The sequence below is a fragment of the Oncorhynchus keta genome, chromosome 11 (assembly GCF_023373465.1).
Source record: "Oncorhynchus keta strain PuntledgeMale-10-30-2019 chromosome 11, Oket_V2, whole genome shotgun sequence".
Taxonomy (NCBI): Eukaryota; Metazoa; Chordata; class Actinopteri; order Salmoniformes; family Salmonidae; genus Oncorhynchus; species Oncorhynchus keta.
The window spans coordinates 46,495,467-46,518,431 of NC_068431.1; the positions used below are offsets into that span (position 1 = coordinate 46,495,467).

Consider the following 22,965-nt stretch of genomic DNA (forward strand, 5'->3'; position numbering starts at 1 on the left):
AACGTCCCCTTTTCAGGACCCTGTCTTTCAAAGAATTTGTCAAATTCCAAGTAACTTCACAGATCTTCATTGTAAAGGGTTTAAACACTGTTTGTCATGCTTATTCAATGACCCATAAACAATTAATGAACATGCACCTGTGGAACGGTTGTTAAGACACTAACAGCTTACAGACAGACGGTAGTCAAGGTCACAGTTATGAAAACTTAGGATGCTATAAAGAGGCCTTTCTACTGACTCTGAAAAACACCAAAATAAAGATGTCCAGGGTCCCTGCTTGAATGTGCCTTAGGCATGCTGCAAGGGGGAATGAGGACTGCATATGTGACCAGAGCAATAAATTGCAATGTCCGTACTGTGGGACGCCTAAGACAGCGCTACAGGAAGACAGGACAGACAGCTGATCATCCTTGCAGTGGCAGACCACGTGTAACAACACCTGCACAGGATCCGTACATCTGAACATCACACCTGTGGGACAGGTACAGGATGGCAACAATTGCCCAAGTTACATCAGGAACTCATAATCCCTCCATCAGTGCTCAGACTGTCTGCAATAGGCTGAGAGAGGCTGGACTGACAGCTTGTATGCCTGTTGTAATTCAGGTCCTAACCAGACATCACAGGCAACAACGTTGCCTATGAGCACAAACCCACCTTTGCTGGACCAGACAGGACTGGCAAAAAGTGCTCTACTGACATGTCGCAGTTTTGTCTCACCAGGGGGTGATGATCAGATTTGTGTTTATCATCGATGGAATGATTGTTACACTGAGGCCTGTACTTTGAAGCACGATCGATTTGGAGGTGAAGGGTCCGTCATGGTCTGGGGCGGTGTGTCACAGCATCATCGGACTGAGCTTGTTGTCATTGCAGGCAATCTCAACGCTGTGCGTTACAGGGAAGACATCCTCCCTCTTGTTACCTTTCCTGCAGGCTCATCCTGACATGACCCTCCAGCATGACAATGCCACCAGCCATACTGCTCGTTCTGTGCGTGATTTCCTGCAAGACAGGAATGTCAGTGTTCTGCCATGGCCAACGAAGAGCCCGGATCTCAATCCCATTGAGCAACATGCCTGTTGGATCGGAGGGTGAGGGCTAGGGCCATTCCCCCCAGAAATATCCAGGAATTTGCAGGTGCCTTGGTGGAAGAGGGGGTAACATCTCATCGAAAGAACGGGCAAATCTGGCGCAGTCCATGAGGAGATACACTACAGTAGTTAATGCAGCTGGTGGCCACACCAGATACTGACTGTTACTTTTGATTTTGACCCCCCTTTGTTTATGTCTCAGTTGTTGAATCTTATGTTCATACAAATATTTACACATGTTAAGTTTGCTGAAAATAAACGCAGTTGACAGTGAGAGGACGTTTATATCTATATTGACCCGTGTCTGTGGTTATGCATCCTTCTGCTTCTATTTTCTTCCTTTCCAAACTGGGAAAAACCTTCATCAAGCATGTTCCACTTTTGCTAATCAGTATGGCTTTTTTGTACTGCTTGGTTAAAAAAAAGTTACCGTTCTTTCTAAATGTACGGGAAAGTATTTCCCTAATGCCCTGAAAACAAACCTTGCATCTCATGATTAACCTGTAATTGACCACTAGAGGGTCTTCCTCAGGAGTGTCTAAACTCCGCCGACCCATTAAGACTATAATTTTTTCCAGTAGTTTTGTAAGTAGTGCTCGAGTCAAAAACGTGTCCCTGAACATTGTGTGCTACGTCATCCATTTCGTATGATATGTTACGTCCTGCATAAAATATGTTACAATTTCCAATTCGTACAATATTTTAAATGTATAAGCGCTTAAGATCCTGGATTGCATCTTTAACCATCCATTTTTTTCTCTCCAATTTTTATTGTAGAATATATATTTTTTAGATGGCAATTAATCAAGTTGTTCTTATAACTATCCCAATACCAATATGTGTTTACACATATGGAAAATGATTATTGCATGTTTGTCAAAACAATAGTTGCTCAGCAACAGTATCTGATAACTCCCCCTTTAAAACAACCACCTACAGCCCTGATGGTATGTGAAAGAGGAACAGTCCTCTATCTCTTGACATTTTACACAGGATATGACCGCAGCCACTAAGACCGAGAGGGAGATAGACAGACAGGAGGAAGTGACCAAGATATTTCACAAGCTGCAATGACCACCCAACAGTGGTAGAGACTGAGGGCACCTGGTGTTTGACTCTAAAGAACATTTGGTTTGGGACTACAACTAGGTAAGGGAACAACAATGTCCTCCCGGGGCAGAGACTATAGAGATACTCTATGAAAATGGAGATAGACAGGGTGATGTTGAGGCACAGGCCAGTAATAGAATTGCCCAAACTGAATAGTGGCTTACTGGTGTAACGTTTTATGATAATCAAATCAAATGTATTTATATAGCCCTTCGTACATCAGCTGATATCTCAAAGTGCTGTACAGAAACCCAGCCTAAAACCCCAAACAGCAAGCAATGCAGGTGCAGCAATGCAGAAGCATGGTGGCTAGGAAAAACTCCCTAGAAAGGCCTAAACCTAGGAAGAAACCTAGAGAGGAACCAGGCTATGTGGGGTGGCCAGTCCTCTTCTGGCTGTGCCGGGTGGAGATTATAACAGAACATGGCCAAGATGTTCAAATGTTCATAAATGACCAGCATGGTCCAATAATAATAAGGCAGAACAGTTGAAACTGGAGCAGCAGCACGGCCAGGTGGACTGGGGACAGCAAGGAGTCATCATGTCAGGTAGTCCTGAGGCATGGTCCTAGGGCTCAGGTCCTCCGAGAGAAAGAGAGAACACACTTAAATTCACACAGGACACTGAATAGGACAGGAGAAGTACTCCAGATATAACAAACTGACCCTAGCCCCCCGACACATAAACTACTGCAGCATAAATACTGGAGGCTGAGACAGGAGGGGTCAGGAGACACTGTGGCCCCATCCGAGGACACCCCCGGACAGGGCCAAACAGGAAGGATATAACCTCACCCACTTTGCCAAAGCACAGCCCCCACTTAAATGGCCCCCACTTAAATTCACACAGGACACCGAATAGGACAGGAGAGGGATATCTTCAACCACCAACTTACCATCCTGAGACAAGGCTGAATATAGCCCACAAAGATCTCCGCCATGGCACAACCCAAAGGGGGGGGGGGCGCCAACCCAGACAGGATGATCACATCATTGACTCAACCCACTCAGGTGACGCACCCCTCCCAGGGACGGTATGAGAGAGCCCCAGTAAGCCAGTGACTCAGCCCCTGTAATAGGGTTAGAGGCAGAGAATCCCAGGGGAAAGAGGGGAACCGGCCAGGCAGAGACAGCAAGGGCGGTTCGCTGCTCCAGAGCCTTTCCATTCACCTTCCCACTCCTGGGCCAGACTACACTCAATCATATGACCCACTGAAGAGATGAGTCTTCAGTAAAGACTTAAAGGTTGAGACTGAGTTTGAGTCTCTGACATGGGTAGGCAGACCGTTCCATAAAAATGGAGCTCTATAGGAGAAAGCCCTGCCTCCAGCTGTTTGCTTAGAAATTCTAGGGACAATTAGGAGGCCTGCGTCTTGTGACCGTACCGTACTTGTAGGTATGTACGGCAGGACCAAATCAGAGAGATAGGTAGGAGCAAGCCCATGTAATGCTTTGTAGGTTAGCAGTAAAACCTTGAAATCAGCCCTTGCTTTGACAGGAAGCCAGTGTAGGGAAGCTAGCACTGGAGTAATATGATCAAATGTTTTGGTTCTAGTCAGGATTCTAGCAGCTGTATTTAGCACTAACTGAAGTTTATTTAGTGCTTTATCCGGGTAGCCGGAAAGTAGAGCATTGCAGTAGTCTAACCTAGAAGTGACAAAAACGTGGATTATTTTTTCTGCATAATTTTTGGACAGAAAGTTTCTGATTTTTGCAATGTTACGTAGATGGAAAAAAGCTTTCCTTGAAATGGTCTTGATATGTTCTTCAAAAGAGAGATCAGGGTCCAGAGTAACGCCTAGGTCCTTCACAGTTTTATTTGAGACGACTGTACAACCATTAAGATGAATTGTCAGATTCAATATTCTAACAGTCCAATTGGCCTTGTCCTAAAAGGAGGGGCAGATATAAAGCTTGGATAGAGGGTATGGGGGTAATTGAACCGATGACTAAGAAAGGAGTCATTCATTTACAGGAAGGAATATGATTTTGCTCTGTCTTATTATAATGTGTTGGTGGAGTACATTATTACAATATATTTTAATGTGGGGAATAGCCAAGACTAGGGTTGCCTAAGATTTGACCTGTAGTTTGATTCAGGGCATTACCATGTTCTGTTTATAAATAACCGTACACTAACAGAATTCAGCATTTTACTTTACTTTTTGCTTTAATTGAAAAAATGTGTTAATGTGTGTTACTATCTTAAATGTGGCATAACCCGATGGTTGTATTACCACATTGTAATACAGCGTCTTCAAGCGAGAGTTTATTGTTAAAGCCATAATGTAGCATCACAATTAATACCAATAATAAAAGATGAGTGCTATATTTTCCCTCTGTAAGTATGGCTGCTTGGGTAAGTGATTATAGATGTACTCCACAATCTGTAAATCAGAACATGAATATCAAATCAAATCAAATCAAATTTATTTATATAGCCCTTCGTACATCAGCTGATATCTCAAAGTGCTGTACAGAAACCCAGCCTAAAAACCCCAAACAGCAAGCATTGCAGGGGTAGAAGCACGGTGGCTAGGAAAAACTCCCTAGAAAGGCCAAAACCTAGGAAGAAACCTAGAGAGGAACCAGGCTATGTGGGGTGGCCAGTCCTCTTCTGGCTGTGCCGGGTGGAGATTATAACAGAACATGGCCAAGATGTTAAAATGTTCATAAATGACCAGCATGGTCGAATAATAACAAGGCAGAACAGTTGAAACTGGAGCAGCAGCATGGCCAGGTGGACTGGGGACAGCAAGGAGTCATCATGTCAGGTAGTCCTGGGGCACGGTCCTAGGGCTCAGGTCCTCCGAGAGAGAGAAAGAAAGAAAGAGAGAATTAGAGAGAGCATATGTGGGGTGGCCCGTCCTCTTCTGGCTGTGCCGGGTGGAGATTATAACAGAACATGGCCAAGATGTTAAAATGTTCATAAATGACCAGCATGGTCGAATAATAGTAAGGCAGAACAGTTGAAACTGGAGCAGCAGCATGGCCAGGTGGACTGGGGACAGCAAGGAGTCATCATGTCAGGTAGTCCTGGGGCATGGTCCTAGGGCTCAGGTCCTCCGAGAGAGAGAAAGAAAGAAGGAGAGAATTAGAGAACGCACACTTAGATTCACACAGGACACCGAATTAGGACAGGAGGGGTACTCCAGATATAACAAACTGACCCTAGACACAAACTACTGCAGCATAAATACTGGAGGCTGAGACAGGAGGGGACAGGAGACACTGTGGCCCCATCCGAGGACACCCCCGGACAGGGCCAAACAGGAAGGATATAACCCCACCCACTTTGCCAAAGCACAGCCCCCACACCACTAGAGGGATATCTTCAACCACCAACTTACCATCCTGAGACAAGGCTGAGTATAGCTGCTCAATATTGATTTCAAAACGAGATTCAAAGTGTCTATGAGACACGCTATAAATGTGTTCATATAAAGCACCGACAGACTCCTCTGTCCACCCCAGAGATAAACTGGTCAGACCATGCCCTGTTGTGGGAGCAGAAGCAGCAGTAGCTGCTCCAGCTCTCGTGGACCCTTGAGAAGTATGAGATCCATGCCGATGTTCACCTGAGCCCCCAGCATAAGACCCTGACACTGGGCCTACCCAACGGGACCACTCTGAGGCTTCAGGCCTGCTTCTCTCGTCCAGTCTTCCAAACTGTTATGGGAGTCTGTCGTCTGCTGAGTAAGTACATGTGTGAGGAGTTCCTACCTAAATAAACGTAAGAAGTTATTGTTGCAGATATTATTGTAATTGGAACACATAAAAGCAGAACATTATCTACAGTAACAAACATGATACAACATCAGGTACAATAACTAAATTCCCCTGTTACACCTGGACGCATCAATTAATATTACATGGGTACTATCCTATGGAACCGCTGGGTGGAAATTAAGGAGAGAAACAACCAAATATAATAAGACAAGGGGGGTGCAGGGGCTACATTAAGTTCTCAGCAGAGAGGTTGCTCTCAAAGTAGTCGAGGAATGGCTGCCAGACCTTGTAAAACTAACTTTTGAGTGGAGCCACGGGTGAAATATTTGAGCTTTGAGATGGGCCATAACATTCCATTACCCAGTGAGCATGTGATGGCTTGGTATCGGACTTCCAATTAAAAACAAGAAGGCATAAAAATTGTGATTGAAATCAATGATGTATATAAACCCTGGATTGCTGATGCTACGTATGTATTGGCCAATTAGTTATATATGAAACAATCAAATATTCTGGTAAACGTTTTTATACACTGAACAAAAATATAAACGCAAAGTGTAACAAATTAAAAGACTTTACTGAGTTACAGTTCACATAAGCAAATCAGTCCATTAAAATAAATTCAATAGGCCCTAATCTACTGTGTGGATTTCACATTTCTGGGAATACAGATATGCATCTAATGGTCACAGATACCTTTAAAAAAATGTCTTCAATTGCTTTGTGAACACAATTGCTTTGTGAACACAATGGCTTTGTGAACACAATGGCTTTGTGAACACCATCTACTGCATCTTGCCTATGCCGTTCTGTACCATCACTCATTCATATATCTTTATGTACATATTCTTTATCCCTTTACACTTGTGTGTATAAGGTAGTAGTTGTGGAATTGTTAGGTTAGATTACTCGTTTGTTATTACTGCATTGTCGGAACTAGAAGCACAAGCATTTCTCTACACTCGCATTGACATCTGCTAACCATATGTATGTGACAAATAAAATGTGATTTGAAGTTGCTGAATATTGGCGGGAACAGGAACACGCTGCCGTACACGTCGATCCAGAGCATCCCAAACATGCTCAATGGATAACATGTCTGGTGAGTATGCAGGCCATGAAAAAACTGGGCCATTTTCAGCTTCCAGGAATTGTGCACAGATTCTCATGACATGGGGCCGTGCATTATCATGCTGAAACGTGAGGTGATGGCGGCAGATGATTGGCACGACAATGGGCCTCAGGATCTCGTCAAGGTATCTCTGTGCATTCAAATTGCCATTGATAAAATGTAAAATGCCTGTCCATATCATAACCCCACCGCCACCATGGGGCACTCTGTTTACAATGTTGACATCAGCAAACCGCACGCCCACATGACACCATCTGTCCGGTACAGTTGAAACCGAGATTCATACTTGAAGAGCACACTTCTCCACCATGCCAGTGGTCATCGTAGGTGAGCATTTGTCCACTGAAGTGGGTTACATTGCCGAACTTCTGCCAGGTCAAGACCCTGGGTAGGATGACGAGCAGGCAGATGAGCTTCCCTGAGACGGTTTATGACAGTTTGTGCAGAAGTTCTTTGGTTGTGCAAACCCACAGTTTCATCAGCTGTCTGGGTGATTGGTCTATGACCATCCCACATGTGAAGAAATCGCATGTGGAGGTGCTGGGCTGGCGTGGTTACACGTGGTCTGCGATTGTGAGGCCGGTTGGATGTACTGCCAAATTTGCTGTTTAATCAGCTTCTTGATATGCCACACCTGTCAGATGAATGGCTTGGCTTGTCTTGGCAAAGGAAAAATACTCACTAACTGGTATGTAAACGAATTTGTGCACAAAATTCAAGCAAAATAAGGTTTTTGAGCATATGGAACATTTCTGGGATCTTTTATTTCAGCACATTAAACATGGGCCTAACACTTTACATGTTGCGTTTATATTTTTAGCTCACAGTACGTTTTTTCATGTATTATTTGTTTGTTTAATATAATGTAAAAGTATGCATTAAGGTGTCTAATAGAATAAACGTGGCAAAAACAAATTTCCATAGCTTGATGGGGGAGTGCCAAGATGGAGGCGCGGAGGTTTCAAAACAGCGCTGTCTGTCAGAAATCTAGTGTATATATAAAACATTGAGTAAAATAGACACAATAAAAATGAACATTCTTCCACATATTTTTACATTTTATTTAACCAGGTAGGCCAGTTGAGAACAAGTTATCATTTACAACTGCGACCTGGCCAAGATAATGCAAAGCAGTGTGATTAAAAACAACAACACAGTTACACATAAACAAACGTACAGTCAATAATACAATATAAAAATCTATGTACAGTGTGTTCAAATGTAGTAGAGTAGGGAGGTAAGGCAATAAATAGGCCATAGAGGTGAAATAATTACAATTTAGTATTAACACTGGAGTGATAGATGTGCAGATGATGATGTGCAAGTAGAGATTCTGGGGTGCAAAAGAGCAAGAGGATAAATAACAATATGGGGATGAGGTAGTTGGGTGTGCTATTTACAGATTGGCTGTGTACAGGTACAGTGATCGGTAAGCTGCTCCGACAGCTGATGCTTAAAGTTAGAGAGGGAGATATAAGACTCCAGCTTCAGTGATTTTTGCAATTCGTTCCAGTTATTGGCAGCAGAGAAATGGAAGAAAAGGCGGCCAAAGTAAGTGTTGGCTTTGGGGATGACCAGTGAAATATACCTGCTGGAGCGCGTGCTATGGGTTGGTGTTGCTATGGTGACCAGTGAGCTGAGATAAGGCGGGGCTTTACCTAGCAAAGACTTAGATGACCTGGAGCCAGTGGGTTTGGCAACAATTATGTAGTGAGGGCCAGCCAACGAGAGCATACAGGTCGCAGTGGTGGGTAGTATATGGTGCTTTGGTGACAAAACGGATGTCACTGTATTAGACTACATCCAGTTTGCTGAGTAGAGTGTTGGAGGCTATTTTGTAAATGACATCGCCGAAGTCAAGGATCGGTAGGATAGTCAGTTTTACGAGGGTATGTTTGGCAGCATGAGTGAAGGAGGCTTTGCTGTGAAATTGGAAGCTGATACTAGATTTAATTTTGGATTGGAGATGCTTAATGTGAGTCTGGAAGAAGAGTTTACAGTCTAACCAGACACCTAGATATTTGTAGTTGTCCACATATTCTAAGTCAGAACCGTCCAGAGTAGTGATGCTAGTCGGGCGGGCGGGTGTGGGCAGTAATCGGTTGAAGAGCATGCATTTAGTTTAACTAGCATTTAAAAGCAGTTGGAGGCCACGGAAGGAGTGTTGTATGGCATTGAAGCTTGTTTGGAGGTATGTTAACACAGTGTCCAAAGAAGGGCCAGATGTATACAGAATGATATCGTCTGCGTAGAGGTGGATCAGAGAAACACCAGCAGCAAGAGCGACATCATTGATATATACTGAGAAAAGAGTCAGCCTGAGAATTGAACCCTGTGGCACACCCATAGAGACAGCAACAGGTCCAGACAACAGACCCTCCGATTTGACACAATGAACTGTCTGTGAAGTAGTTGGTGAACAAGGCGAGGCAGTCATTTGAGAAGCCAAGGCTATTGAGTCTGCCGATAAAAATGCGGTGATTGACTGAGACGAAAGCCTTGGCCAGGTCGCTGAAAACGGCTGCACAGTACAGTCTTTTATCGATGGCGGTTATGATATCATTTAGGACCTTGATCGTGGCTGAGATGTACCAATGACCAGCTCGGAAACCAGATTGCATAGTGGAGAATGTGCGGTGGGATTTGAAATGGTCGGTGATCTGTTTGTTAACTTGGCTTTCAAAGATTTTTAGAAAGGCATGGCAGGATGGATATATGTCTATAACAGTTTGGGTCTAGAGTGTCTCCCCTTTGAAGAAGGGGATGACCACGGCAGCTTTCCAATCTTTGGGGATCTCAGACGATGCGAAAGATTGATCAGGCTAGCAATAACGGTTGCAACAATTTCGGTGGATAATTTTAGAAAGAGAGGGTCCAGATTGTCTAGTCCAGCTATAACATACCTCCTCAGTGTAATCCCTCTCCCCCTTTTGGGAGAATGGTTCAAGAAGTTCATAACTTTTTTCAGGAAGTTTCTCTGGCGAGAGAAACAAACCCCCTTGAGTCAGCCATTCAAAATGATCAATGGACAGAAATAGAGGTGGCCTGGGCCTTCCTGATATTCAGAAAAAACGATGTGTTATTTATTGCAAGGTACCCTCTTAAATGGGCTTATAACAACAATCCCACTCCTTGGAAGGTCATAGAACAAGAGGTCTTTGACATTAACAAATGTTCGTTGTTTCTTCGGGCCCTGTGGTACAATCCAAAGTACTGGGAAGGAATAAAGAATCTAATTTTAAAATGTTTCTGTGAGATTATACATACATACAACTTTGAGCTTTGTTGGAATCATTCTTCCCAAGCCCCTCTTTGGTGAAATTGGGGTTTGTTGAATAATGGGAAAACCTTGTGGTAAATAGAGAATTTATTTGATGAGAACAATATGGGATCATTTGAACAAATCAGAAATTAATTACATTTTCCCAATAACGTCTTCCTACTCTACTTACAAATCAGGTCACATTTTTCTAAACATGTGGGAGAGAAGATCTCCAAAGTCTACTGAATTGGAAAACTGAAATGTTAAGTACAATAGTCACTTAGCTAATCAATTTGATTAGATCCTTTCTCACTCCAGATCTTGTGTATGCCACGTGTAGAATTGTGCTGGGAGAATGATTTAGGTGTCCACCTTTCTTCTGAAACATGGGAACATATCTGGAGAAAAAAATTATGTTTTGAATAATTGTATCCATTTCAAATTTCTGTACAGAGAATATTTGACCCCTAGGAAATTGAAACTCATGCAAACCTTCTGTGTCTGACAAATGTTGGCACTGTTGTAGGGGCTATGGACAATTTATACATATGGTCTGGAAATGCCCTAAATGTATTCGATATTGGTCCATGGTATTGAAATCATTTTTAGTCATTACCGGAATACAGGAATACAGTGCATTTGGAAAGTATTCAGATCCCTCAACTTTTTTCCACATGTTGTTATGTTTACAGTTTTTTTTCTAAAATGGATTAAATATGTTTTCCCCCCTTATCAATCTACACACAATACCAGATGATTACAAAGCAAAAACAGGCTTTCAGAAATTTTAGCAAATGTATTAAAAATAAAAAACTGAAATACCTTATTTACATAAGTATTCAGACCCTTTACTCAGAAATCTCACCTCCAATCTCACCTCCCATGAATGCTTTGCATTGTCAAGAGTGGGGCATATCATATTCTGAATAATGTCTTACACCATAGAAAGACTGTATGTCCCTTTACATGCGGATCCAGGATCAAACATTCATCAAGCCAGCTGGTGGGTGGGAGAGATGGGAAAGAGGGGAAATCTTTTTTGTAAAGTTGCGAATCTGCAGGTACCTGAAGAAGTGCAGGTACCTGAAGAAGTGCATCTGGGCTATACCGAGCTCTCTAACTAGAGGTTTATTGTTGCAGGTGTTAATCAGTATTCCCTCGCACTGCTCATTCTCAGACATGCGTCACCCAGAGGAGCGGTCGTTGTTACGGCCAGTGGAGGAGAAGAAAAAGGAGAAAGACACAGAGGAGGAAGTAGTAGTATATGATCTAACAAGCCTTCGTATCTCATCAGGTAGGTCCAGTGGAATTGGTGGTACACATCAAATTTCAAAATGGATGGGCAACATTAAGTACAATAGCTTTCGCTGTACAGTACATACCAAATGTCATGTAACATATCCCAACTGCATGTGTAATAACGACAGGTCCAGCTCACACCCTGTCCAATGGCATGCCTGTGCACTTTGCTGACTCACCCCAGACTGAGGCTGTGTATAAGATGTTGTCTGTCAGCCTACCTGCTCCTGAGACTATCACCACGATGCCCCGTCCCACCAGCCTTGTGGACAAGGCCCAAGTTCACAGCAGGTGAGTGTCTGTGTGTTCACAACACACATAGATATGTTTAGGTATGCGTATGTTACTCTGTGTATTGTTAGTGAAAAAGTGTAAAGTGTAAATTCAATGAATTACATGTGTTTTATTGTGGACTGGATTCGTCTCGTTCTCTGCTCCAACAGGGAGTGCAGGAGCATGACAGGCTGCTGCTACACTTCAAATACTACTGCTTCCATGACCTGCAGCCCAAGGTAGGCCTGCAACATGCTTTCTGAGGGGCTATCGATTATTTCCTTCTTCTACCTCATGGTGGCCATGAATTGTGCTGTGTGTAATCGGTCACTTTATCTACCTTGTCTCCGTCTCCAGTATGACGCAGTCCTTCTGACCCAGATGTTTGAGCAGGCTCGCTGGGCCATCTTGTTGGAGGATGTTGGCTGCACAGAGGGAGAGATGATGCTCTTTGCTGCCCTTCAGGTAAACAAACAAGAACTGTCCCCAAAGGTTATTCTCTGTCTATGACACATTGCTCACCTTATCTTTCACACTGTTATACATTTGTGCGTGTGCTATCCTCAGGACCAGATTGGTAAAGGTGTCTCTGTCAGAGCCCCAGCTGATGACATCATGTCCTGCCATGGATGACCTTAACTCCGCCTTTCAGTGTTTGGAGGTGAAGATGGATGCAGAGGAGAGCAGCGCTGAAGACATGCTGGTTAGTCCTTCTGATTCTCCACCATACTGTAGCAGTCTGTAATGGTGATTAGGGCTGGTTTGTAAGGAAGCAAAACAAGTGACATGGAAAAAGTTGAATTTCAACCGTACATGACACAAAATAGACACAGGGTTTTATTTCTTCGCAGGAAACAATGAGGGTAGCACCAGAGCTGCATGACTACTTGAACATCTTCAGGTAAGATGGGTTGAGAACATACATCACTGCTGGCTGGCTGAACGCCCTCTGACTCACATCCATCTTTCTGCCGGTGACCACCTTTTCCTGCCATGGATTTTAGATTGGATATCGATCACACAAGATATATGAGACTCTGATAGTCTGGATGAGTTTTTATAGACACACACACACACACACACAAGCAAACACACACTAACCGCAGCTGCGGTTATATTGACATGCTCACTCACACAGACATACAACTGCGTACCTTTTCCAATGTTGCTGAAAACCCTTAGCATTCTAGTTTGTTTCATCTCACTCTCTCCTAGACCAAAGAGACCTCTCTCTCTCTCTCTCTCTCTCTCTCTCTCTCTCTCTCTCTCTCTCTCTGTTTTGGTTATAGTGGATAGTTCAGAGTGACATTCATTCAAGTTGTTGTAGAATGGATGTTTCAGCGGTTGTCGTTCTTCACGTTCAATGATACCGAATTCCTTGCTGCAGACTAGTAATTAATATCAAAGACTTGTTCTTATTCTGTCGGTATCGATAGTCTAAGAGTTTAACCACGTGGTATGGTTAAAAGATTCAGCAATTGTCTGCAACCTTTGTACTCCTGTGATTGAGAGAAACATGGTCTGCCTGAGGATTTCTCAAAGTTGGGTTTTGTTCGGAATTGCAGAAAAGGGGCTGTCCCAGGATGCCTGACCCCAATTGGGCTCATGGGCGGTCCTCTGATTTAGTTCAACTCAAAAGGGAATTGGAGTTTCCTTCATTAAACATTCCAAAATCACATTACACAATTTTACAAACAGTATCATACTCACTCATTCATCTTATACAACAATAAGAAATAAACCTCATATCTGAGGCTATTATTTAAACAGGGTTATGGTAATGTGGCCACACTGTCTCCCATGAGCTTCCCCAAGTTGTAACAAACGGACCAGTTAGTAGCTGGATTCTTCACCGATCTTTTATACCTTCTCCGGAACATGAAATTTGTTCGGACCTCAAGTTCTGTGAGGTGGAAGAAATTCCTATGTTCTCTATGAAAATGTACTCTGTCTCTTATACTGTGGCCATGAGGCAGGGTCTTCTCCTCAGGAATTTACGACCTCTCTCTCTGACCACAGCAGTCTGGTTGTAGAAGCAGAGAGCGGGGGATGGTGCTCGCTGTACCCAAAGAGGGCAACGTCATGACAGTAGGCTATTTATATTTTAATGCAGTGATCTCAGTTTTTCATTTGAAGCATCTTTTTGTGCTTCTCTTGTTTGGAACAATTGCAAAGACATTGGCAGCTTTGGATTTGTCGTCGACTTCGTTGTGAAGTTATGGGTGGTCACCGAGAGACAGATAAACATATTTATTTTATGTTTAGCAGTGATCTTCTGTGTATAAAGTGATGCGGTAAGGGGGAAAATGCATCTAACAACTCACTTAGCTGTTATGATAATACATGGGACTCACTGCACTTTTCAATTACCCAAAATCGCTTTACAGTTGTAGAAAGGAAATGAAAAACAGGAGTCAAAACAAAACATCAGAATATGAGTAAAGAGAGGGGCTGGCTCAAAGAAGGGAAAGAGTGTGATGTATCAGTATGGGGAGGGGAGTATTGGGATTTGGATACAAACCTGGTTTAGGATAAGGGGCGGGATTGGTCGTTAGGATAAGGGGTAGAGTAAGGGTTAGGTGCTGCTCAGTATGTTGAAAAAAGGAGTGTCTTTGTAGTGTATTTCTTAGCTTGTGTGTGTGTGTGTGGAGGGGGGAGGGGCTTAAGGGTAGGCCTTATCAAAGAGGTGGGGCTTTAGGAGAGACTGAAAGATAGTGATGGACTCATGGATGGCTAGAGGGAGGGAGTTCCAGAGCCTAGGAGAAACCCTGGAGAAGGCCCTGTCGCCGAAGTTCTGGAGCTTCGACCTGGGAATGACAAGGTGGCCTGTTTTGGTGGAACCGAGTGCGTGTGTGGGTTGGCAGGGGAAACGAAGGTCTGAGAGGATCTTGTAATCGGCGTTGGGAGACAGGGAACCAGTGAAGTTGATGGAAGAACAGGGGGGGAGATGTGCTGCCAGGACTGTGGGTGAGGAGTCGGGCTGCAGGGTTTTGAAGATTTTGGAGCTTATGGAGGGAGCTTGAGTTGATGCCGGAGAGAAGTGAATTGTAGTAGTCAAGACGGAAGGAGATGAATGCATGTATGCAGGTTTCAGGGGCAGGACGGGAGAGGGAGGACCTGACTTTGGCAATGTTGTGGAGGTGGAAGAATGAGGATTTGACAGTCTCTTATGTGGTGGTCAAAGGAGAGGGTGGAGTCCAGGATGACGCCACGGTTGCGTGCATGGAGGGAGGAAGAGACAATGGTGTCATCAATGATGAGGGTGAGGTTGCCAGCTTTGGTGAAGGTGGATTTGGTGCCTATGAGGAGTTCCATTTTATCACTGTTGAGCTTGAGGAAGTTGTTTTGCATTTATGTTTTTATTGCAGAGAGGCAGGATTCAATGTGGGTTAGAGGTGGGTTAGAGGTGGGTTAGAGGACTCCCGAGTTTGTACAGTGGTCTAAGGCACTGTATCGCAGTGTTGCGGCGTCACTACAGCCTTGGGTTTGATCCCAGGCTGTGTCACAACCGGCCGTGAACGGGAGTTCCATAGGGTGGCACACAATTGGACCAGCGTCAATAGGGTTAGGGGAGGGTTTGGCCGAGGGGGCTTAACTTGGCTCATTGCACTCTAGCGACTCCTTGTGGTGGGCCGGGTGCAGGGAGGCTGACTTCGGTCATCAGTTGAACAGTGTTTCAACTGAGTTAGGCAAGCAGATGTTTACTCGACCTTTGCCTCTCCCGTGCCCGTTGGGGAGTTGCAGCGATGACACAAGATCCTAATTGGATATGGCGAAATTGGAGAGAAAAAGGTGGTAAAAAAAGAAAGTTAAAAAATAAAAGTTGTGGGTTGTCAGTAGAATGGCCTTAGTGAAGAGCTCAGTGACTTTCAACGTGGCACCGTCATAGGATGCCACCTTTCCAACGAGTCAGTTCATCAAATTCCTGGTTTGCTAGAGCTGCCCCGGTCAACTGTAAGTGCTGTTATTGTGAAGTGGAAATGTCTAGGAGCAACAACGGCTCAGCCGCGAAGTGGTAAGCCACACAAGCTCACAGAACGGGACCGCCGAGTGCTGAAGCGCTTAGCGTATAAAAATCATCTGTCCTCGGTGAGGTTGCCAGCTTTGGTGAAGGTAGATTTGGTGCCTATGAGGAGTTCCATTTTATCACTGTTGAGCTTGAGGAAGTTTTTTTGCATTTATGTTTTTATTACAGAGAGGCAGGATTCAATGGAACACTCACTACAGAGTTCCAAACTGTCTCTAGAAGCAACGTCAGCACAAGAACTGTTCGTCAGAAACTTCATGAAATGGGGTTCCATGGCCGAGCAGCTGCACACAAGCCTAAGGTCACAATGCGCAACTCCAAGCATCGGCTGGAGTGGTGTAAAGCTCGCTGCCATTGGTCTCCGGAGCAGTGGAAACACGTTCTCTGGAGTGATGAATCACGTTTCACCATCTGGCAGTCCGACGGACTGGTTTGGCGGATGCCAGGAGAACGCTACCTGCCCGAATGAATAGTGCCAACTGTAAAGTTTAGTGGAGGAGGAATAATGGTCTGGGGCTGTTTTTCATTATTCAGGCAAGGCCCCTTATTTCTAGTGAAGAGACACATTAACACTACAGCATATAATGGCATTCTAGATGATTCTGTGCTTCCAACTTTGTGGCAACAGTTTAGGGAAGGCCCTTTCCTGTTTTAGCATGACAATACTCCCCTGCACAAAGCGAGGTCCATACAGAAATGGTTTGTCGAGATCAGTGTGGAAGAACTTCACTGGCCTGCACAGAGCCATGACCACAACCCATCGAACACCTTTGGATTGAATTGGAACGCCAACTGCGAGCCAGGCCTAATCGCCCAACATCAGTGCCCGATCTCACTAATGCTCCCCACAGCAATGTTACAACATCTAGTGTAAAGCCATCCCAGAAGAGTGAAGGCTGTAATAGCAGCAAATGGGAGACCAACTCCATTTTTAATGCCCATGATTTTCGACATCCAGGTGTCTACACCTGCATTGCTTGCTGTTTGGGGTTTTAGGCTGGGTTTCTGTACAGCACTTTGAGATATAAGCTGATCTAAGAAGGGCTATATACGTTGATTTGATTTGATCCACATACTTTTCGTAATGTAGTGTATTTTTGTGTGTCATCTGCATAAATATTAAAGTTTCATCCAGATCTTCAGATTAGTATACCAAGTGCTAGCATGTATATAGAGAACAAGAGTGGCCCCCAGAACAGAGCCCTGTGGAACCCCTTGAGTGACTGTGGCAGGGTTGGATTTATAATTACCAAGAGTCACAAATTCTTGTCTGTCAGTCTCTGTGCCAGAGAATCCAAGCAAGTTCTTACGTCTGCTGATGAGAATCTCATGATTCGGTGTGTCAAATGCTGCTGTCATGCCCAGAAGTAAAAGGATACTAGTGTCTCCATCATCAGCTGCCATCAACAAGCTATTTGTTACTTTTACCAGGGCTGTCTTTGTTCTCTGCCATGCACAGAAGCCGGACTAGAAGGGTTCATGCAGATTGTTGGTTGAAAGGTATATATGCCATTTAAGTTAGTTATGTAGCTGTATTGAGACCACACATACAAGGACCTTTCATAGAAATGGCAAGTTGGAAATTGGTATGTAATTGCTTAGGGTGTTGGGGTCCAGTCCAGGTTTTTTCAATGTTAGTATAATGTAGGCAGTTTTCTGAGAAGAATGAGGCTGGATTTAATTATTGCTGTTAGAATAGGGACAGGGGCAGATAGTTTAACTCATAGTTTTGACAATTTCAGAGACAGATGTTGGGGTTGTCAATTAGAATTTGTTTAAACTACAGCTGGGAGGCTCAGTCTGAAGCAGAGGGGCAGGTCCTAAGCAAGGTGTAGTTTGTACAGTGCAGTAGATGTCCTTGATTTTGTATTGGGGAAATTAAATCAAACTGTTGCATTGCTCAATGGAGGGGGTAAAGGATCTGGGGTTTTAACTCATTTCTTTACAACAAAAATCTGGGTTTCCCCTCACCATTTGCAATGAGATCTGTATATTATGACTTGTGTACAGTGTTCAGTGTCTCTGTGTGTGTACATCTGACGATATGCCAGGGCCTGGCCCAACTAATTATGATTTAAATGTTTATCTGAAGACCATTAAAGGGATAGTTCAGGATTTTGGCAATGAAGCCCTTTATCTACTTCCCAGAGTCACTTGTGGATACCATTTTTATGCTTCTGTGTTTAGTTTGAAGGAAGTTGCTAACTAGCATAAGAGCAATTGCAAACTAGCGTTAGCACAATGACTGGAAATCTATGGTAACTGCTAGCATGGTAGTAGATATATACCATATACTTCTAGTAATTGTGCTAACGCTAGTTAGCATTGGCTCGAAAAACTACCTCTAACTTCCTTCATACTGGATGCCGAGATACATTTTTATCCATGAGTTTATATGACTCTGGTGATGTAGAGAAAGGGCTTCATTGCCAAAATCCCTATTCTTTATTCCAGGTGGCCATCGAGTTCAATGGCAATGTGAACATTGCCTTCAGCTGTGTGACTGCTACCTGCAAGATTGTGCATGAGTACATTGGGGGCGACATCTTCATTGCCACACACACCAGAGAGCAGACAGAGGTGTTGAACCAGGAGCTCTTTTACAAGCTGACCGGTGGCCATGAAGCCCTCTAAATATCCATGAGATGAAGCTCTGGAAGTCTCTTTATGGTTTCATCATACTGTCATAGACAGCTAGCTGGTCTGACCAGCATGGTCTAGCTGGTTATGCTTGTTGTACAGCATAGTCTAGCTGGTTATGCTTGTTGTCCAGCATGGTCTAGATGGTCTGACCAGCATGGTCTAGCTGGTTATGCTTGTTGTTCAGCATGGTCTAGCTGGTCTGACCTGCATGGTCTAGCTGGTTATGCTTGTTGTTCAGCATGGTCTAGCTGGTTATGCTTGTTGTTCAGCATGGTCTAGCTGGTCTGACCAGCATGGTCTAGCTGGTTATGCTTGTTGTTCAGCATGGTCTAGCTGGTCTGACCAGCATGGTCTAGCTGGTTATGCTTGTTGTTCAGCATGGTTTAGCTGGTCTGACCAGCATGGTCTAGCTGGTTATGCTTGTTGTTCAGCATGATCTAGCTGGTTATGCTTGTTGTTCAGCATGGTCTAGCTGGTCTGACCAGCATGGTCTAGCTGGTTATGCTTGTTGTTCAGCATGGTCTAGCTGGTCTGACCAGCATGGTCTAGCTGGTTATGCTTGTTGTTCAGCATGGTCTAGCTGGTCTGACCAGCATGGTCTAGCTGGTTATGCTTGTTGTTCAGCATGGTCTAGCTGGTCTGACCAGCATGGTCTAGCTGATTACCCATATGGAAAAGAATCATGAAAATCAAATAAGAATCTTGTATGGCAGAAGAAGAGTATTTGTACCAATATCTAATAAGTTATCTAATAAGGATCTGGTAAGATTTTGTATGTTTTCCCTTATATGTCAGTGATGTACTTGTATATGTTTTATATGCCTTATATGACATACACAATTGAATACATGATTGTGGTGAATTTACAACATAGATATGGTATGACCTATTTGAGCAAAATATATGAATTATGAGTCATCTATGAATATTATAAGAAAGGTGTATGTTCTACAAAATAAATGCTTTCCTTATGGGTTTCACATAGTATGTTTTACATGTCAACATATAAAAAACATGAGAATTACTATAAGAAAAATACAATATTTGTATATACATTTTCCAGTATGAGTTTCCATAGTTAAAGCTGGGCAGCACCTCCTATCCAGGGTTTTAACCAAGCCCAGCTTAGCTTTGATATTTGTCACTGACTACTACCAATGTGCTATTGTGAGAATGATAGTTGAGAGAGCACCACTATCTAAATAGATTCACTGCTGCTATCAAAGTCATTCTTCCCCTTCCTCCTCCTCCTCCTGCTTTCCCCGTCCCCTTCCTCCTCCTCCTCCTGCTTTCCCCCGTCCGCTTCCTCCTCCTGCTTCCCCTGTCCCCTTCCCCCTCCTCCTCCTGCTTTCCCCCGTCCCCTTCCTCCTCCTCCTGCTTTCCCCAGTCCCCTTCCTCCCCCTCCTCCTGCTTTCCCCAGTCCCCTTCCTCCCCCTCCTCCTGCTTTCCCGTGTCCCCCTTCCTCCCCTTCCTCCCCCTCCTCCTGCTTTCCCCAGTCCCCTTCCTCCCTCTCCTCCTGCTTTCCCGTGTCCCCCTTCCTCCCTCTTGCTCCTCCTCTTCTCCCCCTCCTGCTTTCCCCCTTCCTCCAGCTGCTCCTCCTCCCCATTCTACTTTCCCCCATCCCACTTCCTCCTCCACCTGCTCCTCCTCCTCTCCTCTCCTCCCCCTCCTTCCTCCTCCTCCTGCTCTCCCCATCCTGCTTTCCCCCGTCCCCTTCCTCCACCTGCTCCTCCTCCTCTCCTCCCACTCCTTCCCACTCCTGCTCCTCCTCTTCTTTTCCCCCCTTTCTTCCTCCTGCTCCTCCTCGCGGCGGACTCTCCATCTTTCTTGAATTAGTGTGTTGTTGCGTGCGCTAGTGACGTCAGACAGTGGCATGCAAGTCATTTGAAATGTGTATGTCCCATATGTGAGACCTTAGAAGGCTAAATTAAAATGTCTGTTGTTGTTTTTTTATAGAATACACTTAAAATGTATGTTATGTCTAAATGTTACCCACCCATATACTGTAATTCAGATATTACAAGAATTTCCTATGATTATTGTAAGTATATTTGCTGCCATATGTATTTCTTACAAGTTCCAGGTAGAACATATAAAATATTGTTAAATTCTTCTATATCTTTTCCATATGGTTATGCTGGTATGTCATTTATTGTCTTAAATAATTCCTTTTTTAGATGCCTTCAGCTGTGTGACTGCTACCTGCAAGATTGTGCACGTGTACATTGGGGGCTACATCTTCATTGCCACACGCACCAGAGAGCAGACAGAGGTGTTGAACCAGGAGCTCTTTTACAAGCTGACTGGTGGCCATGAAGCCCTCTAAATATCCATGAGATGAAGCTCTGGAACTCTCTTTATGGTTTCATCATACTGTCATAGACAGCTAGCTGGTGTGTCAATCTAAGTAACACAGACAGCTAGCGGGTGCGTCAATCTGTGTCAATCTAAGTAACATAATAAAAATCCTTCAGTTTAAGCTACAGATATCAGTTTCTCAATCCACCACGGCCTCCTATGTCAGCCTTCAGCATCTGCGGTGGAAGGTGGCAGTGTGTCACGAAACTTGTCTGAAGGTAAGCCATACAGACAAATGGAGGTAGTTTTGTGTCCCCCCAAAAATTCAGTTAAATATGTGTTTAAAAAAATATATATATACAGTATGTATATTTCCTGAGCATTCACAAATGTGGGAAAGACACTTCAAAAATGTATTCCTTATGATACATTTTTTTACTGTCTATTTTGCCATTTATGTATGTGTTATTCAATGTGTTTCTATGGACTAGACCAAATTCAATATTTCATCAAATAATTTAGTAATATTATTTTTGGAAACCTACCTTTTTGGATACCCCCCTCTACAGCTCAGACTTTTACAGGTTAAACACTTTGATGCTGGTTTTGCTGGTGGCCAGTTTAAGCTGGTATGCTGCAGCATCACCAGCATACCAGCATCAAAGTGTCTAAAACACAATGAAGGCTGGTCACCAGCAAAACCAGCACGTTAGTTACCCAGCCTGGCCTCATAGACTAGATGTAGCAAAGTAAATGAAAATCCAGGACATTCAAATGAGTATGATATGTTACGTTTGGTATTGTTACATAAAACAGAAGGTTACTTACATGAAAGTCTACCAACCCAAAGGTTGCGTGTTTGAATCTCATCACGGACAACTTTAGCATTTTAGCTAATTAGTAAAATTACCAGCATCACCAGCTTATCCAGCTAGTCGACCAGCCTAACCAGTCTACCACCCAAAGGTTGTGTGTTCAAATATCATCACGGACAACTTTAACATTTGAGCTAATTAGCAACTTTGCAACCATTGTTCCCTCTAAACTGCGCGAATCACAAGAACTTCACTCAGCTTTCTAGAGTTTTCCCACTATCAATGTTTCCCTTTACTGTGGCAATTGTGATTGAATCAACGCAATATTAGCCACTTTCAATGCAACATACCGAAACAAAACCAACTATGCAAGACTTAGTATGCACAACTAACTATGCAAGACAATTTGTTGTAAGCACAGAGCATTGGAATAGGATTCTATTGCATTGACAGGTGCAACTCAGGCCTATACTCTACACAGACTAATGTGCTATGACCAATCAGAGCTGCAGTAGGCTTATATGCAAATAGACCATTGCCCAATATGGATTTGTGCCATTCACTGGACTGTCTTACAGCATGAGCGGGTGCGATTATTACGAGCTTGTTTTGAGATCAAAGCGAAGGCTGCATGTAGCCACGTGCACATTTGTTAATATTCTTTGCTAGTTAGTGAATTATTAGCCCACCTGTCGGACTGTATCACAGTCTGATATGGCAATTCTACCGTCTACAACTGCAGAGGGTGGTACGGTCTGCCCAACTCATCTTTGTGGGCACACTGACTGCCTGCCAGGACATCTACAGCACCTGCCATCACAGGAAGGCCAAGAAGGTCATCAAGGACCTCAGCCACCCAAGCCACGGCCTTTTCACCCCACTTCCATCCAGCAATGTCAGAGTCTGTAATATATATTATTCCGGACTCTGACATCTGACATTCTTCGTTCTGATATTCTTTTTAAAAAATGTAAAAAACTTTTTGGATTATGTGCGTATTGCTAAGAATTATTACTGCACTGTCAGAGATAGAAACGCAAGCATTTCGCTGCACCTGCGATAACATCTGCAAATCTGTGTATGTGACCAATAAACTTTGATTTAACTATGCATACTGCCTAAATGACTAAAAGAAAGGTTTCTATTTGTGTTAAGGACTCACTGCTTTATTTATTCGTTTAAGTTTAAGACTGCGGATATGGTTCTTGTGATTATGTACATGTAGCCAGTACTTTTAGTAGTCTTCCAATGATAGTGAAGTAAACGACCCGCATCAATGCTGCG

At 43.7% G+C, this 22,965-nt stretch overlaps 1 pseudogene; it reads left to right on the top strand.

The window, feature by feature from the left end:
* The first annotated feature begins 4,550 nt into the window (after nucleotides 1-4,550).
* Nucleotides 4,551-13,129, top strand: LOC127906234 (fermitin family homolog 3-like; annotated as a pseudogene).
* The last annotated feature ends 9,836 nt before the right edge of the window (nucleotides 13,130-22,965 follow it).